This window comes from Hordeum vulgare, chromosome 2H (assembly GCF_904849725.1).
Source record: "Hordeum vulgare subsp. vulgare chromosome 2H, MorexV3_pseudomolecules_assembly, whole genome shotgun sequence".
Lineage (NCBI taxonomy): Eukaryota > Viridiplantae > Streptophyta > Magnoliopsida > Poales > Poaceae > Hordeum > Hordeum vulgare.
The window spans coordinates 463,210,246-463,229,720 of NC_058519.1; positions in this window are offsets into that span (position 1 = coordinate 463,210,246).

The following is a 19,475-nucleotide window of genomic DNA, read 5'->3' on the forward strand; positions in this document are numbered from 1 at the left end:
TTGTTTTTGGAGTAGCTTGAAGGCAAATTTCATGAGAAGGCAATTGTTCTGGAGTATCAAACTTTTTATGCCTAGGCCGCCTGCATTTTTTGGGGTGCAAACATTTTTCCAAGCTATGAGGCACCTCGCTCCGGAGCAATTTTCGTCTGCGGCCCAACAGAAGGACCGTCGGATAGCGTCAAGCCTTTTGATGATTTTTTTTTGGTAGCCTAAAAATGGATATGAAATGGGTAGCAAGAGCGTCGAGAGTAGATGAGATTAGTGTTAGCCTGGCGCCACGAGAGAGTAATTTAGCCGCCCAACCTGATAAGTACTTCAGGAATCGCTGGATGATTGGTTCAAAGGCAGAGGATGGTAGGCGCATGTGTGAGAGAGGTAGGCCCAGGTAAATTTGGGGAAAGGTTGAGACGTCGCAGCCGAAGGTGGAGGCGATGTTTTGGGTAGTGATGACATCCATGTGGAGCGGGACTAGTGTAGTCTTGTGAAAGTTGTTAGTAAGACCGGTAGCTAGGGCGAACTTGTCTAGAATATCTTTGAGGGTGGTCGCGGCTTGGGGAGAGGCGTGAGCTATGATTAGAGTTTCGTCGGCATACTGCAGCACAGTAGGCGGACGGTCCGTGTATATTGGGTGGCATAGCTGGCCCGGAGAGAAAGTCGTAAGATCAGGCGTTGAAGAAGGTCTGCGATGATTAGGAACAGGTAGGGGGACATGGGGTCACCTTGTCGGAGACCGTTTTGACAGTTAATCCATGGTCCAGGATTCCCATTAAGGACAACTGCCGTCCTACTGGAGATTAGGAGCGTTCGGATCTAGTGAATAGACTTGGGCGGGAACCCTCGAGCAAGCAAGATTACAAGGAGCGAATCCCAATTTATTGAGTCGAAAGCTTTGTGGAAGTCAAGTTTGAGCACGATAGTGGGTGCCTTCCTAATGTGACAGGCACTTAGAAGGTCCGTAGCATAGATAAAGTTTTCGGCAATGCACCTGCCCGATATGAAACCACTTTGGTCCCCATGGACAAGAAGGGGAATGATTGGCTTTATCCCGTTTGTAATAACTTTTGCGATCGCCTTGGGAGGGCAGTTTTGCAAGGATATGGGTCTAAAATTTTCGGGAGTTCTGGCCGAGTCATTTTTGGGAAGGAGAATCATATGGCCCCTATTAAAGCGCTCGACATCGACCCGAAGGTTGGCGAAGTCATTGAAGAAGGGTAGGATTGTAAGTTTGATGTTGTGCCAGAATCGTCTATAGAAACCTGGTCCTAGACCATCAGGCCCCGGGCTTGCATTGACATTCATCTGAAAGAAGGCGTCCTTAATTTCCTGAGTAGAGAAGTCTGAGTCTAAGTGTCTCAGTTGTGGAAGCTGCGTCGGGTAAAGGTCTGCGAGGTTAAAGTGCCATGCTAGCACTCTCTTTGTGCCCAGCAGATTTCGGAAGAAGTTGTGAAGGATGGCCGCTTTATTATCATGGGCAGAGAACTCCACCCCATTGTCTTCGAGGATTGCAATGTTGTTCTTGCGGAATCTTTGAGAGGCGGAGACATGAAAAATTTTGGTGTTCTCGTCTCCGTCAATTGTGGCTTTTACCTTTCCCCTTTGTTTCCAGAAGAGGACTTTCTGTCTAATAGCTCTTTGGAGAGATGTGACAACAACAATTCTGAGGGAAGCCTCGGGTCGAGAGAGAGTTCTTTTTTCTTCCAGACGGTCGATCCTGTCTATAATCAGTTTGCAGTCAATCTCACGTTGGTGTACTCGTCTAAGTGTTTTGGACCAACTTTTGAGGTTCGCCCTAGTGAGTTTTATGGCCGAGGCGAGGACATGGTCTGATTTGGTAGGCAGAAGAGGGTGTGCCCAAGACTCAGTGACGATACGTTTGCATGCCAGGTGAAGGGTCCAGAAGGACTCAAAACGAAAAAGTCGGGAGTGAGGAATATGAGAAGAGATGTTGACCATGAGCGGGACGTGGTCTGAGGAGAAGCGCGTTAGGGAGGAAAGTGTAGTGTTAGGAAACTGTTCGTCCGAGGCGAGGTTAAAAAAGGCTCTGTCTATGCGTTCAAGAGTTGGATTTATCCGATTGTTGGACCAAGTGTACGCACGATCGAGAAGTGGAAGCTCAATGAGTTGAAGGTTTGAGATGGTTGTGTTGAACATGGCCGCTTCAGAGCGGCAGAAGTTGTTGTTATTCTTCTCACAAGCGAACCGAATTAGGTTGAAGTCGCCGATAAGTAACCAAGGAATGGTACTATCAGGGGCTATTTGAGTGAGCTCGTGCAAGAAGTCGGTTTTTAGGGAGTGTTGGGACGGAGCATAGATATTAGAGATCACTAGGTTTGTGCCGGAGGCAGTGCAAGATAAATTGAGAGAAGTGGAAAAGAGTCCGTGGTAGTGATTAGTGAGGGTTAGTTTGTGCGAGTTAATAGCAGAAAATGATGGGGTTATAGTCACAGGGTAGGGTCATAGGTCTGCCCTATAGGTCCTACCCAAGGACTACCCTTCATAAAGGACAAGGCCCTTAGACAGTTCCGACTGAACTAAGGACGCCCCCATCATCCAGTCGGCGATGATGCACTCGGAGCATATCTAACGTACCGACTGGAATTCACTCTGTACGTCGTAACCTCCCAGGAGGGCAACGGTCATACGTTTTCATACACCATAACTAGCATTTAAGGCTTACGTTACCAGTAACGCCAGCTTTTACTCTCCACTACTCCACCCCTGTCCACCGGGCCATTATGAAGGGCAGCGCACTCTATATAAGCCGCCCTTCACCACTGGTACGGGGGTTGGCACTTGCTGTAATCCCTTGATACACTCGACACAAAGCTCCCAAGAGCACTGAAACGTAGGGCTTTTACCTCCACCGTAGAGGGGCCTGAACTCATACATCCTCGCCGTAGCTAAGGCTCCGCCCATATACTTTCGTACCCCGTACTTCTACTGTCAGACTTATACCCACGACAGTTGGCGCCCACCGTTGGGCAGGCGTCTAAGCGACTTCCTACGAGTTTGCGATTTCATCTTTTCGTCATGTCATCCGGCGGAGATCTGTGCATGGGTCATGAGATCCTCTTCGGTGCACTCTCCTTCATCGCCGATGATTCGGCATGGCTTCAGGATGCGCCCCTCGACATCGAGACGCTTCCGAGTCGCGGGGCTACGCACTTCCGTGCCAGTTCCCGCGACGTTCTTCTTCTCCAGCCATCGACCCTGATGTCGATCTTCGTCCCCGTCACGCGCCGCAACAAGCGATCCGGTCGTTCGCGGCTCCAGCGTTGGGTGCAACACGCCCTAGCGTGACAAAACATGTCCTCTCAAGTGGCGGTGCTCGAATCGGTTGTGGTCCCGCGGTCATCCCAGTGCTTGGAGTCAGTTCCGACTGAATTACCTTCCGAGTATCAGGGTCACGGGCCTGCAACCGAAGTACTCATGGCCGATTCCCACGAAAGTCCCCCCGGGACTGGTCGGAACGAGCGTGAGATCGGAGAATCATCCGGCGCTCGTCGTCAACACCTTCGTTCTTCTAGTCGACGCACTCGCCAGAGCAACGTCGAGGTGTTCCGCACACCCATCCTCAACTTAGCTGCAGCCGTCAGGATCGCCGATTCTCTCCAGCCAATTGATTCGGAGGCTGGTAGAGGAATCGAGCAGATCCGTGCCTTGTTACATATGGCGCAGCAGCAAAACTCGGCGGTCTCCCAGTCGCACAACAAGATCCACAACAGTTCCGTTCAAGCGAACACACATCGGTCGGTTTTCAGTCCCAGCTCTCACCGGCGACGCAGAGGAGGCAGCCGTTCCAGGGACCCGAGTCGGAATTCGCTTTCCATTCGGTCTCATCCCAAAGATCGTCGTCGTTCGCGTACTCCTCCGCGGAGTGGGCCTTACGGACCCCGGCATTACGATGATCATCGTTCGGGCGGTGGCGCGCATGATCAAAGGCCTGATGCAAGAGGGTATATCACTCAGAAGAAGGTTGATAGAAGCCGAGCCCATCGTGATGGTCACGATAGAGATCACCCGAGTGGAAGCAGGACCGTCGTTTCTGGTCCCGAGTGTTTCAGTCGGGCCATTCGCTCGGCTGACATCCCTCCCAACTTCCGATTGGCGACGGGAATCAGCACATTCACAGGAGAGTCCAAACCAGAAACTTGGTTAGACGACTACAGAGTGGCGGTCCAAATCGGTGGCGGAGATGACCATGTTGCCATGAAACATCTCCCACTAATGCTCAATGGTTCGGCTCGAGCTTGGCTAAACCAGTTAGCTCCATCAAGCATTTATAGTTGGGCAGATCTATCCCGAGTCTTCATCAGGACCTTCGAGGGTATGTGCAAACGCCCTGATGGTCTCACGGAGCTTCAGCATTGTGTCCAGAAGCAAAATGAGCCCCTGCGCGATTTCATCCAGCGCTGGACAACCCTCTACCACACGGTGGAGAACATTAGAGAACACCAAGCAGTCTGCACCTTCAAGGCAGGCGTTCGATACAGAGATCTATACCTGAAGTTTGGTCGGACATGCGACATCTCCATGAGCAAGATGATGGAGATAGCTGCACGCTATGCAAATGGCGAAGAAGAGGACCGCATACGTAGCTGCAAGCATAAGTCAGTCGCCGATGGAGATGGGAGCAGCAGTCGGAAGCAGAAAGAGAAAGCCCAATCCACTCCGCAAGCAGAGGCAGCAGTCGTTACAAACGCTAAGTTCAAATGCAAGGGGAAACCACAGTACACCCCCAAGAAGAAACAGTCAGGAAATTCCATCCTAGATCAACCGTGTCCAATCCACACAAAGACGGATGAAGAGGGTAATGTCATATTGCTGAAACATACCACTCGGCAGTGTCGCCTCCTGATCCAAGGATTCGGTGAAGGACACCCGAGTGAGAAAGACACCGAGCAAGATGATGAGGGCAAAGAGGATCCGTTCCCTCAAGTCCATGCAACGTTAATGATTTTTGCTGATGTAGAAAGCAAAAGTCGACTGAAGCTGGTCAACAGGGAGGTAAACATGGCAACCCCACCCACTCTCACGTTCCTCAAGTGGTCACAGACTGCAATCACTTTTGATCAGTCAGACCACCCAGCACACGTACCCACCCCAGGGAGGCAAGCTCTGGTCGTCGACCTGGTGGTGGAAGGAGTTAGGCTGCGCAAAGTCCTCATGGACGGCGGCAGCAGCTTGAATATCATGTACGCCGATACTCTCAAGGGGATGGGCATTCCGATGTCCAAACTTAGCGAGAGCAGTATGCAGTTCCATGGAGTCGTCCCAGGAAGAAAGGCCAAATCACTCAACCAGATTGCGTTGGATGTCGTTTTCGGCTCTGACAAGAACTTCCGCAAAGAGAAGTTAACATTCGAGGTGGTAGACTTCCAGAGTGCATACCATGCCATTCTGGGCCGTCCGGCATACGTACGTTTCATGGCCCGTCCATGTTACATATATTTGAAGCTGAAGATGCCTGGTCCCAAAGGCGTGATTACTGTCACAGGCAATCGGCAGCGGGCCGAGGAGTGTCTGTAGTAGGGGTCGAGAATTGCAGACCATCAGATGGCTGTACTCGAGTTGGATGAGTACAAGAAGATTGCCGACCCCGCCGACCTGATGCGTTCAAACAAGCCAGCCTCCGAGTCCGCATTCCAGTCGGCGGGAGACACGAAGAAAGTAAGCATCCACCCGACGGATGCCACCGTCGCCCCAACAAACATCCCCACCACCCTTGATCCAAAATAGGAAGCCGAGCTCATCTAATTCCTCCGTGAGAACTGGGACATTTTTGCATGGAAGCCTGCTGACATGCCAGGCGTACCCAGGGAATTGGCTGAGCACCGACTGCATGTGGATCCTGCCGCTCGGCCCGTCCGAAAACGCCTGCGTCGGTCCGCCGCGCATAAGAGAAAAGCAATCGGAGAGGAGGTAGCTAAACTCTTGGCAGCCAACTTCATTCGCGAGGTACACCACTCCGAGTGGCTCGCTAATGTTGTCATGGTGCCCAAGAAGGACAAGTCTCTCCGTATGTGCATCGATTTCAAGCAGCTTAATAAGGTCTGTCCGAAAGACCACTTCCTGCTCCCCCGCATTGATCAAATTGTTGATTCGACTGCGGGTTGTGAGCGCTTATCCTTCCTTGATGCCTATTCGGGCTATCATCAGATCCGTCTGTATGGTCCAGATGAATTAAAGACATCTTTCATCACCCCATTCGGGTGCTTCTGTTACATCACTATGCCATTCGGTTTGAAAAATGCAGGAGCAACTTTTATGCGAATGATCCAAAAATGCCTCCTAGACCAGATTGGTCGAAATGTGGAGGCATATATGGACGATATCGTAGTCAAGTCACGCAAAGGTTCCGACCTGCTGACTGACTTGGCAAAAACATTTGCCAACCTACGAAGGTACGATATCAAGCTCAACCCAGCCAAGTGTTCATTCGGCGTTCCCAGCGGGAAGTTACTCGGTTTCTTCGTTTCCGAACGAGGGATCGATGTCAACCCCGAAAAGATCGGGACCATTGTTCGAATGGAGCGACCGGTAAGAGTACATGACGTACAAAAGCTCACAGGTTGCCTAGCGGCTTTGAGCAGGTTTATCGCTCGACTCGGCGAGAAGGCCTTACCTCTGTACCGACTCATGAAGAAGTCAGATACCTTCGAGTGGACAGACGAAGCCCAAACCGCATTCGACGACCTCAAAGCCCTGCTTTCCACCCAACCGGTTCTTACTGTCCCGCTCAGTAAAGAGCCCCTTCTTCTGTACATCGCGGCTACAAATCAAGTCGTCAGCACCGTTCTGACAGTCGAACGCGAAGAAGAAGGCAAAGCATACAAGGTTCAGCGGCCAGTATATTATGTTTCCGAAGTCCTGAATCCTTCCAAGCAGAGGTATCCTCATTATCAGAAGCTTACTTATGGGATCTACATGACTGCAAAGAAGGTGGCTCATTATTTCCAAGACCACTCGGTATCTGTCATATCTGATGCTCTGTTGTCGGAAATTCTCCACAATCGGGACGCATCAGGCCGAGTGGCAAAGTGGGCAATGGAGATGCTATGCTGCGACATCAACTTCGAAGCCAAGAAAGCTATAAAGTCTCAAGCTCTTGCCGACTTCATAGCAGAATGGGTAGAACAACAGCAACCGACTCACATCTACTCGGCTCATTGGACCATGTTCTTCGATGGGTCCAAGATGTTGAATGGCTCCGGCGCCGGCGTAGTGCTAATATCCCCGAAAGGTGATAAACTCAAGTATGTGTTGCAGATCCATTTTGATTCTTCCAACAACGAAGTAGAGTACGAAGCTCTCCTTTACAGGTTGCGCATGGCCATCACACTCGGTGTCCGTCGCCTGATGGTCTATGGCGACTCGGATCTAGTGGTTAATCAAGTAATGAAGGAGTGGGACGTAAGGAACCCCACCATGACTGCATACTGCAACGCAATAAGAAAGCTTGAAAATAAGTTCGAAGGTCTGAAACTTCACCATGTTCCCCGACTGAAAAACCAAGCAGCAGATGAATTGGCAAAACTTGGATCCACACAGAGACCTGTCCCGAGTGATGTCTGCCTCGAGCACTTACACCTCCCCTTGGTAAAAGAAGATCCTTTTACAGAAGAACATGTGCAACCGAAGAGCTCAACAGATCAGACTGAAGTCGAGGTTCCCGCTGTGGTCGACCTGGTCATGGAGATTCTAGCTGTCATTCCCGAATGGACTGTGCCATTCATTGCATACATCCTGAGGCAAGAGTTACCGGAAGACGAGGTCCAAGCTAGGCAGATCGTTCGCAGGTCGAAGTCCTTCACCGTCATTGATGACCAGTTATACACAGAAAGTGTTTCAGGCGTCCTCCAGCGGTGTATCTCTCCTGAGGAGGGTCGGTTAATTTTGGAAGAAATTCACTCGGGAACTTGCGGCCATCATGCCTCCTCAAGGGCAATCGTCGCCAAAGCATTCAGAGCTGGTTTCTTCTGGTTGCAGGCGAATGAAATGGCAAAAGATATAGTCGACCATCGCGAAGGTTGTCAGTTCTATTCAAACAAGTCCCACAAGCCAACATCCGCGCTGAAGACAATCCCCCTTTCTTGGCCATTCGCCGTGTGGGGATTAGATACAGTCGGACCATTCAGAACAGGCCAAGGAGGATTCACCCATCTGCTGGTAGCAGTCGACAAGTTTACCAAGTGGATTGAAGCCAAGCCAATCAAGAAGCTTGATGCCCTTACGGCCATCAAGTTCGTCAGAGACATCATCTCCAGATACAGAGTTCCACACAGCATAATCACCGACAATGGCACAAACTTTGACTCGGACAGGTTCAAAGGTTTTTGCGCAGGCCAAGGTATCCAAGTGTATTTTACATCCGTTGCGCACCCCCAAACAAACAGACAAGCGGAGCGGGCGAATGGACTCATTCTTCAAGGGTTGAAGCCTCGACTCCTGCGGGAAGTTGGACATGCCGCCGGCGCATGGGTCACCGAGCTGCCTTCGGTGTTGTGGGGCCTCCGAACAACTCCTAATGGATAAACAGGACGATCCCCATTTTTCCTCGTTTATGGAGCAAAGGCAGTCCTTCCGAGTGACTTGCTTCACAAATCTCCACGAGTCGAACTCTTCTCCGAAGCCGAAGCAGAGCAAGCCAGGCAAGACGGAGTGGACCTTTTAGAAGAGGAGCGCGAGTTGGCATTGATCCTTTCAACAATTTATCAACAAGATCTGCGTCGATTTCATGTGCGGCACGTCAGGAGCCGCACGTTCCAAGCAGGCGACCTGGTGCTCCGAGTGGATCAACAGAGACCACACAAGTTGGCTCCCGCCTAGGAAGGACCGTTTGTCATTTCTAAGGTGCTGAACAACGGAGCGTATCGACTCTACAACCTCGACAGGGAGACAGACGAGCCCCGAGCATGGAATGGAGATCTACTGAAGCGCTTCTACGCATAACCACCGACAGAGACAATGTAAAGAACAAATGTCATCGAAGTAATACAAAGCGGATTAATTTCTTGCCGGTTCAAAATTCTTCCGCGTTTGCAGACTACGGTCTAAAAAACTAACTCCGAGTATGCACCAAAAGTCACACTCGGGGACTTAGCTGCGACCCAGAGTCGCCTAAGTAAAAAACTAACTCCGAGTGTGCACCAAAAGTCACACTCGGGGACTTAGCTGCGACTCAGAGTCGCCTAAGTAAACAACTCGCTCCGAGTGTGCACTAAAAGTCACACTCGGGGACTTAGCTGCGACCCAGAGTCGCCTAAGTAAACAACTCGCTCCGAGTGTGCACCAAAAGTCACAGTCGGGGACTTAGCTGCGACTCAGAGTCACCTAAGTAAACAACTCGCTCGGAGTGTGCACTAAGAGTCACACTCGGGGACTTAGCTGCGACCCAGAGTCGCCTAAGTAAACAACTCGCTCCGAGTGTGCACCAAAAGTCACACTCGGGGACTTAGCTGCGACTGAGAGTCGCCTAAGTAAACAACTTGCTCCGAGTGTGCACTAAGAGTCACACTCGGGGACTTAGCTGCGACGTAGAGTCGCCTAAGTAAACAACTCGCTCCGAGTGTGCACTAAAAGTCACACTCGGGGACTTAGCTGCGACCCAGAGTCGCCTAAGTAAACAACTCGCTCCGAGTGTGCACAAGAAGTCACACTCGGGGACTTAGCTGCGACCCAGAGTCGCCTAAGTAAACAACTCGCTCCGAGTGTGCACCAAAAGTCACACTCGGGGACTTAGCTGCGACCCAGAGTCGCCTAAGTAAACAACTTCCTCCGAGTGTGCTCCAAAGGTCACACTCGGAGACTTAGCTGCGAACCAGAGTCGCCTAAGTAAAGAGCTTCCTCCGAGTGGGCACTCGAGTTACACTCGGAGGCTTAGCTGAGTCGCCTAAACAAAAACCACGAGCCAAAATTGTGTCAAAAAAAACTCAGCGAAAGAAGAGCAAAAGATCCGGTTCGAATTCAAATTGAGTTCTACGATCAGTCGGCTCGGTGTGAATCAAGTTTATCCACACTGAGCCACGAATGTACCGGCCAACAGCAGTGGCCAAAGTTTAATACAAACTCCACTCGGCATACCGAGGTAAATGCGCGTTCAACATAAAGTTAATCAGGCATCGCCGGGGCTCGCAGGCTCCACGAAGGTGTCGAGGTCAATTCCATCTACAATCTGAGTGGCCGTGTCGAGGAAGGTCTCCATGAAGTCTTCAAATCGAAGCTTCTTGGTGTTGGCGACCTGCAACGTCTTCAGCTTGTCTTCATGGGCTTCCTTACAATGCACTCGGACCAGAGACAGCTCCACGTCCGCGCCACACCGAGCAGCAGACTTCTTCCATGCCTGCACTCTGCTTGGAACATCCTCCAGTCGAGTCATCAACCCCTCTATCTCATTCCAGGAGTCATCTTCAGGCCACATCTCTTTGTCAACTCGTCGGACAACTCCTCTCAGGCGACCAATGAAAGGACCCACCTTGTTAAGGCGGGAATTCACTCGGAACATGTCCCGGTTAGCTTCATCACCGAGTGGAACATTCGGTTGCCCAAGCGACCGTTCAATTTCGGCAGTTTCGGCTTCAACATCCCGACAGAAATCTACAAAGAAAAGACAATGAGAAAATAAGCGCGGAGTGAACTCCAAAGTCAAAGAGCACTCGGCAAGCAACTTACCACCAAGCAGTGCAACCATCTTCTTCGCCCAGTCGCCGACGTAGTTCTCCTGCGCTCTGCACCGAGCGTTCATTAACTTCAGGTGGCCCATCCATTCAGATCTCTTCTTCTTTATTTTTTCTACCTGGCTAGCAGTGCCTTGTTAGTCCCCCGAGATTCCTCCAAAGATACTTCTCGTTCAGCGAGAGCCTTCTTCATGCCAGCCAGATCATTTGCAGCTACCTCCAAGTCCGCAGCAAGTTGAGTCTTCTCAGCCTTCAGAGCATTATAGGCCGATCCCATTTCACAAGTCTTCTGTCAAAGAGACACAAAGGGAGGATCAGCCAGGTTCAACAAGGAAAAAGTCTCGACAAATTCTTCAGACCCCTGCCGATGCAAGCAATCGACAGTGGTCTTGGGGACTACACCCAGTGGGTTCACTGAGAGTGACCCCATTGGTATGAAGTTCGAATAGGTCGGTCCCATTGAGCTCCATAGCAAACCAACAACACTATGAGATTACTCTTACTCGACCCGAGTAACACTACTCTCGGGGACTACACCCAGTGGGTGCACTCGGCGTGCCCCCACTGGTACCATTCGGGCAGATCGGCTCTGATCTGTAGAGATTATGGAAAATACATATAAAGACAACTGCCGGTGTAAGCACTCGGCAGAAGTCTCGGGGACTACACCCACTGGGTTCACTCGGAGTGAACCCACTGGAAAATTAACCTGCTGTATCCGAGTATCTCGCCAAAACCCCCAGCGGGCACCAAGAGGAATGTAAACACTTACTAGCGCACTTACTCGGATATCATCCCGAAGCTCCAAGCTCTTCTTGTACAGGGACGCAATGGAGTCATATGCTCCCTTGGCGTCGCCCACCATCAGCTCCAGTTGTACCATGGCGTCCTTGGCGGCTCCTACTTGATCTTACGGGAGGCATCGGGCATCATATTGAACAGCCAACGGACCCGGCGTGGCAGAAGGCGCCCTAGGTATCTCGAGCTCCCTGGGCATCCCGAGCTCTGCTCCAGCCGGTTCCGCCGTGAGGACCACCGTCTCAGTCGGCGGCACGTTCACGGCGGGATTGGCAGTAGGTTGGATAACCCCAGGGACAGGCGCCAAAGCTGGTTCCGACCTCCTTTGGTCCTCGTCGTCCAGATGGATCACCTCCGAAGGAAGCCCGACTGAACAAAATAAAAATACAGAAAAATATCAAGATCAAAGACAGCACTCGCGAAACGGTAATACAGCTCTCGGAGTCGTGACAATGTACCTTGCTCGGACGTGGCGGCGTTATCAGTGTCCATGGGATCGTCACCCTGATGCGGCAGAGAGGTGGCGGAGGTAGCAGCTCTGTTGAGTGAAATCCATTCGACGGGTAAACATGAATTCCCAAAAAGAAGAGTCCAATCGGATACTGAAGGAAGATGGAAGAGCAAAGATACTTACGCCGAGGCGACCGGACAGTGATCCTCATCCGGGGCAAAGCTTTCCGAGGTTTAGACCCGCTGGGTTTAGCCACCTTGGACGGCTGATCCACGGGCTCGGCAGAAGAACCCGTGGCGCTCTTCACACTCCGAGCACTCGGGGCCACGGGAGGAGCCGGCGGAACAGTGGGGTCATGACGGTGCTTGGTTCGGTGTTCTCGTGGTGAGGGTGACGAGCTCTGCTCTTCACTCTCCTCCTCCTCCTCCTCTTCTGTTTCCTCCTCCGTCTCCCTACTGTCAAAGACGTACTCGGCACTACCCGCGCTACCCTCCATGCTGCCTTCTTCTTCCTCAACCGGATTCCCATTTGAGACTCCAGAATGCCAGTTCGTCCACTCCTGCACAAAACACAGTCGACAACGTCAGTCAGCGAGACAAGAAAAGCAATAAAACTGAGAAGGTTAAAAGTACTCGGTAACATGTACTCACCTCATTTGGAGGAGGATTTTGGGCACGAAAGGGCTTCACCCGCCGAACTCCCACGGGGTTATCACATGTGCCCGTGATGCTGCAGACCCACGCACCCACGGTCTCCTCGCTCACGTCTTCAGGATGGGACCGAGTGGTATCCGAAGGCCCCGTGTAATGCCACATTGCGTGGTCTCGGGCCTGGAGCGGATGGATGCGTCGACCCAGAAAAGTCTCCAATAGGTCCATGCCGGTGACTCCCTTCCGGACGACTGCTATCAGCGCGTCGACCAAAGGTTGGATCTGGGTTCGTTCTCCCTTAGAGAGCGCTAGCTTCCTGGGAGGGCCCGGACGGTCTAAACTGAAGGGTGGTAACCCACTCGAAGCATTCGGGTAGGCAATGTCCTGGCAATAGAACCAGGATGATTGCCAGTTCCTAACCGACTCGGATAGCTGAAGGGAGGGATAACTACTTTTCGTTTTCTTCTGAAATCCTAAACCCCCTCAGAGCTGGAGGATGTGTGTCTTATCATCAGACTGGCTAAGCTTCTTAACAATTTGAGATCTAGCGGAGAAAACATATTTGAAGAGCCCCCAGTGGGGAGGACATCCTATGAAGCACTCGCAGAGGGTGATGAATGCGGAAAGATGAGCTATCGCATTCGGCGGGAAGTGATGGAGCTGCGCCCCGAAGTAATTCATGATACCTCGGAAGAAAGGATGGGGAGGCAGGGAGAAACCTCTGGCCACGTGGCTGAGCAGCAGAACGCGCTCCCCCTCCTTCGACGCCGGCTCCATCTCGCCTTACGGCAGCCTCCAAGACTTGTTGACGACCATGTCGTGCTCCACCAGCTCCAGCACGTCGTTCTCCCTCACCGTGGAGGGGAGGAAGTCCCCCTGGATCCAGCCCACCGGCAACGCCCTCTGCCGCCGCTGAGTGGAGGCCGCCCCCTTCTTCTTCTTCTTCGCCTCGAGCTTGCTGGTCTGCCCCCTCGTCATGGCGAGGGCGACGGATCCAAAGAGGAGGAGGGGAAGGAGGTGGCTAGAAGTGTGCAAGGAGTTGCGGGGGGGAGATCAATGGGAAGAGGACGAGCAGCGCAATAGGAAGGTCCGCCGAGAAGGCTTTAATAGGCCTCCGACCGAGTCACCTACAGGTGGGCCCAAGATCTTATCCTCCCAACCGGCTGCTGCAAGATTAGTGGAGAAGATCGTGGCGCGTTAATCGAGGAGGCGAAATCTACTCGATGGCGATGTCGTCATCCCCGCTGAGCGCACGACAACCGAAATTTGAGGATCCTGGAAAATCCGGCGCTGTGAGTATGACCGGTCACGTCGAAAGATTCCGCGGAAGCAATCGGTCCCTCACGGTTCGTTTCGCTTGCATATTCACTCGGATCACTAGCCGCAAAGATAAAATGGATCGAGACAGACAACGCTAAGATCACCTCAATACCAGTCGGCTCCAAACTCCGGACATCACTTCATCGTTCCAACCCCGATCCATTCGGGGACTAATGATGGGGTTATAGTCCCAGGGTAGGGTCATAGGTCTGCCCTATAGGTCCTACCCAAGGACTACCCTTCATAGAGGACAAGGCCCTTAGACAGTTCCGACTGAACTAAGGACGCCCCCATCATCCAGTCGGCGACGATCCACTTGGAGCATATCTAACGTACCGACTGGAATTCACTCTGTACGTCGTAACCTCCCAGGAGGGCAACGGTCATACATTTTCATACACCATAACTAGCATTTAAGGCTTACGTTACCAATAACGCCAACTTTTACTCGCCACTACTCCACCCCTGTCCACCGGACCATTATGAAGGGCAGTGCACTCTATATAAGCCGCCCTTCACCACTGGTACGGGGGTTGGCACTTGCTGTAATCCCTTGATACACTCGACACAAAGCTCCCAAGAGCACTGAGACGTAGGGATTTTACCTCCACCGTAGAGAGGCCTGAACTCATACATCCTCGCCGTAGCTAAGGCTCTGCCCATATACTTTCGTACCCCGTACTTCTACTGTCAGACTTATACCCACGACAGAAAAAAATTCCTCCGGCGGATTCCGTGGCTGGTAGAGATACACTTTGGTCTAGGAAGCGCAGTAAGAAGGAGTGTAACTTAGTGACAGGGATGTTTTGAAGCTTAGACTCTTGAAGGAGGGCTATCGACGGCCTGATCATAATAAGCTCCGAGAGAATATCTTTGCACTTATCATCGTCACCAAGTCCAGGCACATTCCAAAACATAACAGAGAAGCTAGATTGATTCATAGGCAAACACATGTTCACCAGAGGCTAGGTAGCGAAACAACAAAGGAAAACATGAAGTGGTGCAACGAGAAACTACCCTATCGATGCACATAAACAACCTAAACCTATTGAGATTACAGAGAGGACGAGAGATGGGCGCGGCTGTAGGTGCGATGGACCGAGCGCTCCCTTCCGAAGGGCGCACATTCCTGGCTACGAATCTAGCACTCCTCATGTAGAGGGCAAGGCACTGGCGGCGCGAATAGCGTCTGCCTCGTCGGCGTCAGCTCCACAGACGATCGCAATGTGAGCAAGCTTGTCTGCAGCGTCATCAGTATCGGAAGGCTCCCCTTCAGAGAGGCAGAGGGACGACCCGTGCACAGCAGCCACAAGATCGTCAGACGCCTTGGCTAGGCTGAAACAAGAGGCTTTGAGGCGCGACGCCTTCTGCGCGATCGTGGAGTAGAATGGCGTCTCTCTGTCGGCGATGCGTGCACTGCGACGCAGCTTTGAAGCGGAGACGACGCGGTGGGAGTAGACAGCACGCTTGCGGATGACGTTGTCGTGGATGTCTAGGCTGGAAATGGCAGCGGAAGAGGAGGAGAAGGCCTTGGGCCCCTCAGATGCGACGATGCTGTGGAAGAAAGTGTTGTTGGCGGCCGGTGGTGTAGTGGTTAGGACGACCGATAGAGAAGGCGACGTCGCGGGTGGCATGAGTGTTGCACCCTCGTTTGAGACGACTGGGAGGACACGAGCCTCGCCGTCTGCGTGCGCCGTGGTAGTGGAGACGGATATGGCTACGGAGGTGTCGTGAGGCACGAGCGGAGCATGCGGAGATAGCGCAGACGACATGGTGGGGATGAGTATAACCGGCAAAGCGGCCCCAAGTTGTAGCGCGATGGTGGGCCCGAGTGCTTCATGCCGCTTCTTGGCGGCAGCATCGGCGCGTCTGGACCAGATGTAGCCGTGCCGGGAGGGAGGAGGCCCTCTCCCTCTATCCCGATCCGCGAAGTCGTGAAGAGTGGACGCACGGTTTGCGTCGTCGTGGTAGTCGTAGGAGTCCGAGCCGGCACCCTCGTCCGAGGAGAAGGGTGACGGGTCGTCTGGCCCGATGCCGTGGGCGTGGAAGGCGAGTTGGGTGAGGGAGACCGTGATGAGGTCGCGGCCTGGGAGCAACATGACCATGGCAGGCGGGAGACGCGTGCCGCGGGTGACCATGACCATCCCGCGCACGCTGACAAAGTCGCCAGCGCCGACGCGGTATTGGCCAAGGGCGCAGACCGAGCCGAGGTGCACGAAGAAGTACTTCATTCCGTCCTCATGCCAAAGCTCGTGGGGAAGTCGTTGGCCTCGATGTCCATGAGGTCGTCGAAGTTGGCCATGGCGCGGTTGTTCGTGTGCTCGACACGCTCGAAGGAAAGAGTGTTTCCTTCGAACTCGATGTCCCTAAGGCCGGTGACGTTCCAGCGAGCATCGCGGTTGGGGAAGGACAGCAGTGCGGCGCCGCGGGAAGAGGATGTGACAGCGACGGAAGGGTTGTTGCGTTTCGCATCGAGAGCGCGTTTGATAAAACCGAATGGGTTATGCATGGGGGAGGCGAGGTGCGCAAAGCACATGTGGTCAACCTCCAGAATGAGGCACGGAGGTGGAGCGATCAGCGGTAGCTCAGCGGTCGATGGGGGTGGCATGAATGGTGGAAGCATGTGTTCTGGTTCAGGATGGGGTGGAGGGACGGTGGTAGTGCGGGATGCTTGTGTGGGTGCGCGAGCAGGTGTAGTTTGTCGAGAGGACGATGGCTTGGTGGAGGGAATGAACAACGGTGGGCCAATGACCCGAGCGGCCGTCGTCGTTGTTGGAGGAGGGGTTGTGGTGGCAGCCGTGCCGAACTGCCTGGGAAGCGTCATCGTGGAGTTTTTGTTGATGAAGAAGCAGTGCGAGCCGAACCAGATCGGGCGTGATTCCTCGTCATTGGCTTCGGCGGAAGAGCCCGAGGCGGTGTGGGTTCCTGTGGTGTTGGCCATGTCGCCGCTGCGGAGGAAGGCCGGGTTAGGCTTTGGACTAGTAGGAAGAGCTGGGAAGAAGGGATGTAGTCGGATGGATTTGTACCTGAACGACCGGTGGCCGGAGCACCAGCAGTGTGAGCAGCGGACGGGGTCCCGACAGACGTCGACTTGATGGTCTGTAGCGAGGCACCGAAAGCAGCGGAGGACGGATTTTTGTTGTTGTGTGGAACGAGCTGTGTGAGAATGGTGCAGCTGCATGGGTGATATATAGGCATGTAGTTTTACTGTCGGTTTGGACGTAGTGGATAGCAGAACATCTTTGTATGAGCGGCTCGACGCAGCGTGTCGGTTTGCGGTGGGGCAGGTGAGGTTAGGTGGCCTTGGACATGCCACAGCAGCCATGCTGATGATGGGAGGCGTCGGGCTGTGTTTTTGCATGCATAGACCACGGTGTGCTGCGTGGGAGGAGGCTGACGATGGATTCACAGAGGGGCATGCGGAGCAGCATGCGGTGTGACTGTTTTGGGTTTGCGTCCTGCAGTCAGTGACGGCAACACGGTGGACCAGGTGCACGGCGGAGGGGTGCGAATGTGTAGTGCATGTGACTGGCTCCATGCCTTGCTTTTCGCGGTCGGGAGAGAGAGAGGCGCAGGGCATGGGGGGCGTGGGAGAGAGAGGCAGTGTAGGGTCCGTTTGACCCGAGCGGCATTCTTTTCTGTGCCCGGCGGCTAGCAAGGTAGCAGTGGAAGCTTCTTTCGGCGTGTTCGCGTCCGTGTTTACGAGCGCAGTATGGAGCGGTTTTGTCTGTTTCTCGCGTGACATGGTGGCAGTAGATATTGGGTGATATATGTCGGGCATGCGGTATGCACCGAGAATTGAGGGAGGCAGCTCCGCCGCACGCGCAGCTGAAATCTCGTCGTAACGTACTGCAGGAGCAGTAGACGCTTCGCTCGCACGCAGCGGGCAAGTGAACAACAATAGTTTGAAATTTGAAAACACGAGCGGCGAGCGGCAAACTATTTGGTTTCTAACAGAAGGAGAGAAGGGTTGTGCTCGGAAGAGAGCTGAGTTGAGTTGGATGCATTTGAAGACGCATTGAGATGCAAACCGATGGTCCAGAGCATCATTAATCAACGTGGCCAACGGGATTATGCATTCAGAGATGACAACAATCCAAAGTGAGGCAGCATTTGGCTTGGAAGGTGGCGGTAATGGTGATCTTACTTGGCATCTATAGTCAAGCATAATGAATCTACTAAACGCATAGCCAGGGCGGAACGGCCTAACCTTAGAGCTTTGTTGATGCCGGCGCTGAGATGTGTTTGTGGAGGAAGAGCCACGATCATGCGCTCTGGACAGCTTCCTGCCCGCGTCCCCCGTCTTCGTCGTCGGAAGCGGCCTGGTCGAAGCAATCTTTCCTTCCTGAGAAGAAAGCGAACGATGAGTGACAGGATCCGGAGTCGAGGCATTGGAAAGGCGGAAGGACGGCAGGCCTCTCGCGAGAGGCGGCAGACTGTCGTAGATGCATGCGACGTAGTGGTGGGAGGCTATGGGCGATCGAGCGAGAATGTAGTCGTCGATCTTGCGGTTGGCAACTAGGAAAGAGAAACAGAGGTGGGATACGAGGTGAACGGAGAAGTCTTGAGCGACGCCGGCAAAGCGGAATTGCAGCAGCGTGGCCACTAGCGGAGCGTCGAGTTGTAGTTTGGATGGTCGGAAGAGGACGAGAAGCAAGCATGCAGCGGAGCGGTCGAAACTGGTCGGAGAAACCCGTGACCTAAGCTTCGACCAAACATGGCTTTGGAAGTTGAGGTCGTCCGGCTCGTCCAGGCGTAGCTGGAAGCGGATGTATTCTCGTGCCTGCATGAGCCGATCACCGAGGTTGCATGGCTTTGGTGGTGGCTGAGATATCTGCATCGGAGAGGGGTCGCTTGATGTACGGCTGGTGGTGATGGATGAGCCGAACGCAAGCGCAGCGGCAGAAGCTCCGTGTGCCGCGGCGGGGAGGTGCGGCTGTTTTGCACCGGCAGTAGGGTCGGCAGAATCCGACAGTGTTGCGCCGACAGCAGCTAAGGGAGCGCCGGCAGCCGCGGCGGGAGCGCCGGCAGCCGTGGTGGGAGCGCCGGCAACATCGTTGGAAGTTTGCAGGAGAGGGAGGGGAGGAGGAGGAGCTATCTCAGAGATATTTCGATCCATAATCCCTTTTGTATATCACTCAATATGACTTTTGAGCAATAAAAACTCGGTTTAACCCCTAAAAAAGCAGATCACTCCTGAAATCGTGAATGTGTGAGCAAAGCACGTTGAAACGTAGGATAGTTCAACCACATTATATTTAATTATAACATTATAAAGTAAAATAAAAATATCAATAGGAATTATTAAATGGCGGCTCCTACAAATCAACCGAGTGGTTTCACACAGTCAACGACTTCAGCGGGTCGCCCCCTCCTCACATCGCAGCTGCAAGTGGAGTACCTCAAGCACATCACCGTCAGTAGCAGCGCCTATTGGCTCGCAACAATAGTCGAATCTCCTCGTCGACAGCGCAACGATGATCCATCGTCAATCGCCGACGACGCTACACTGCAGCGCCGACACCCCGTCGCGGCGGTGTTTCATTGCAGCACATGTCGGCCGCCGATGATGTTTCATTG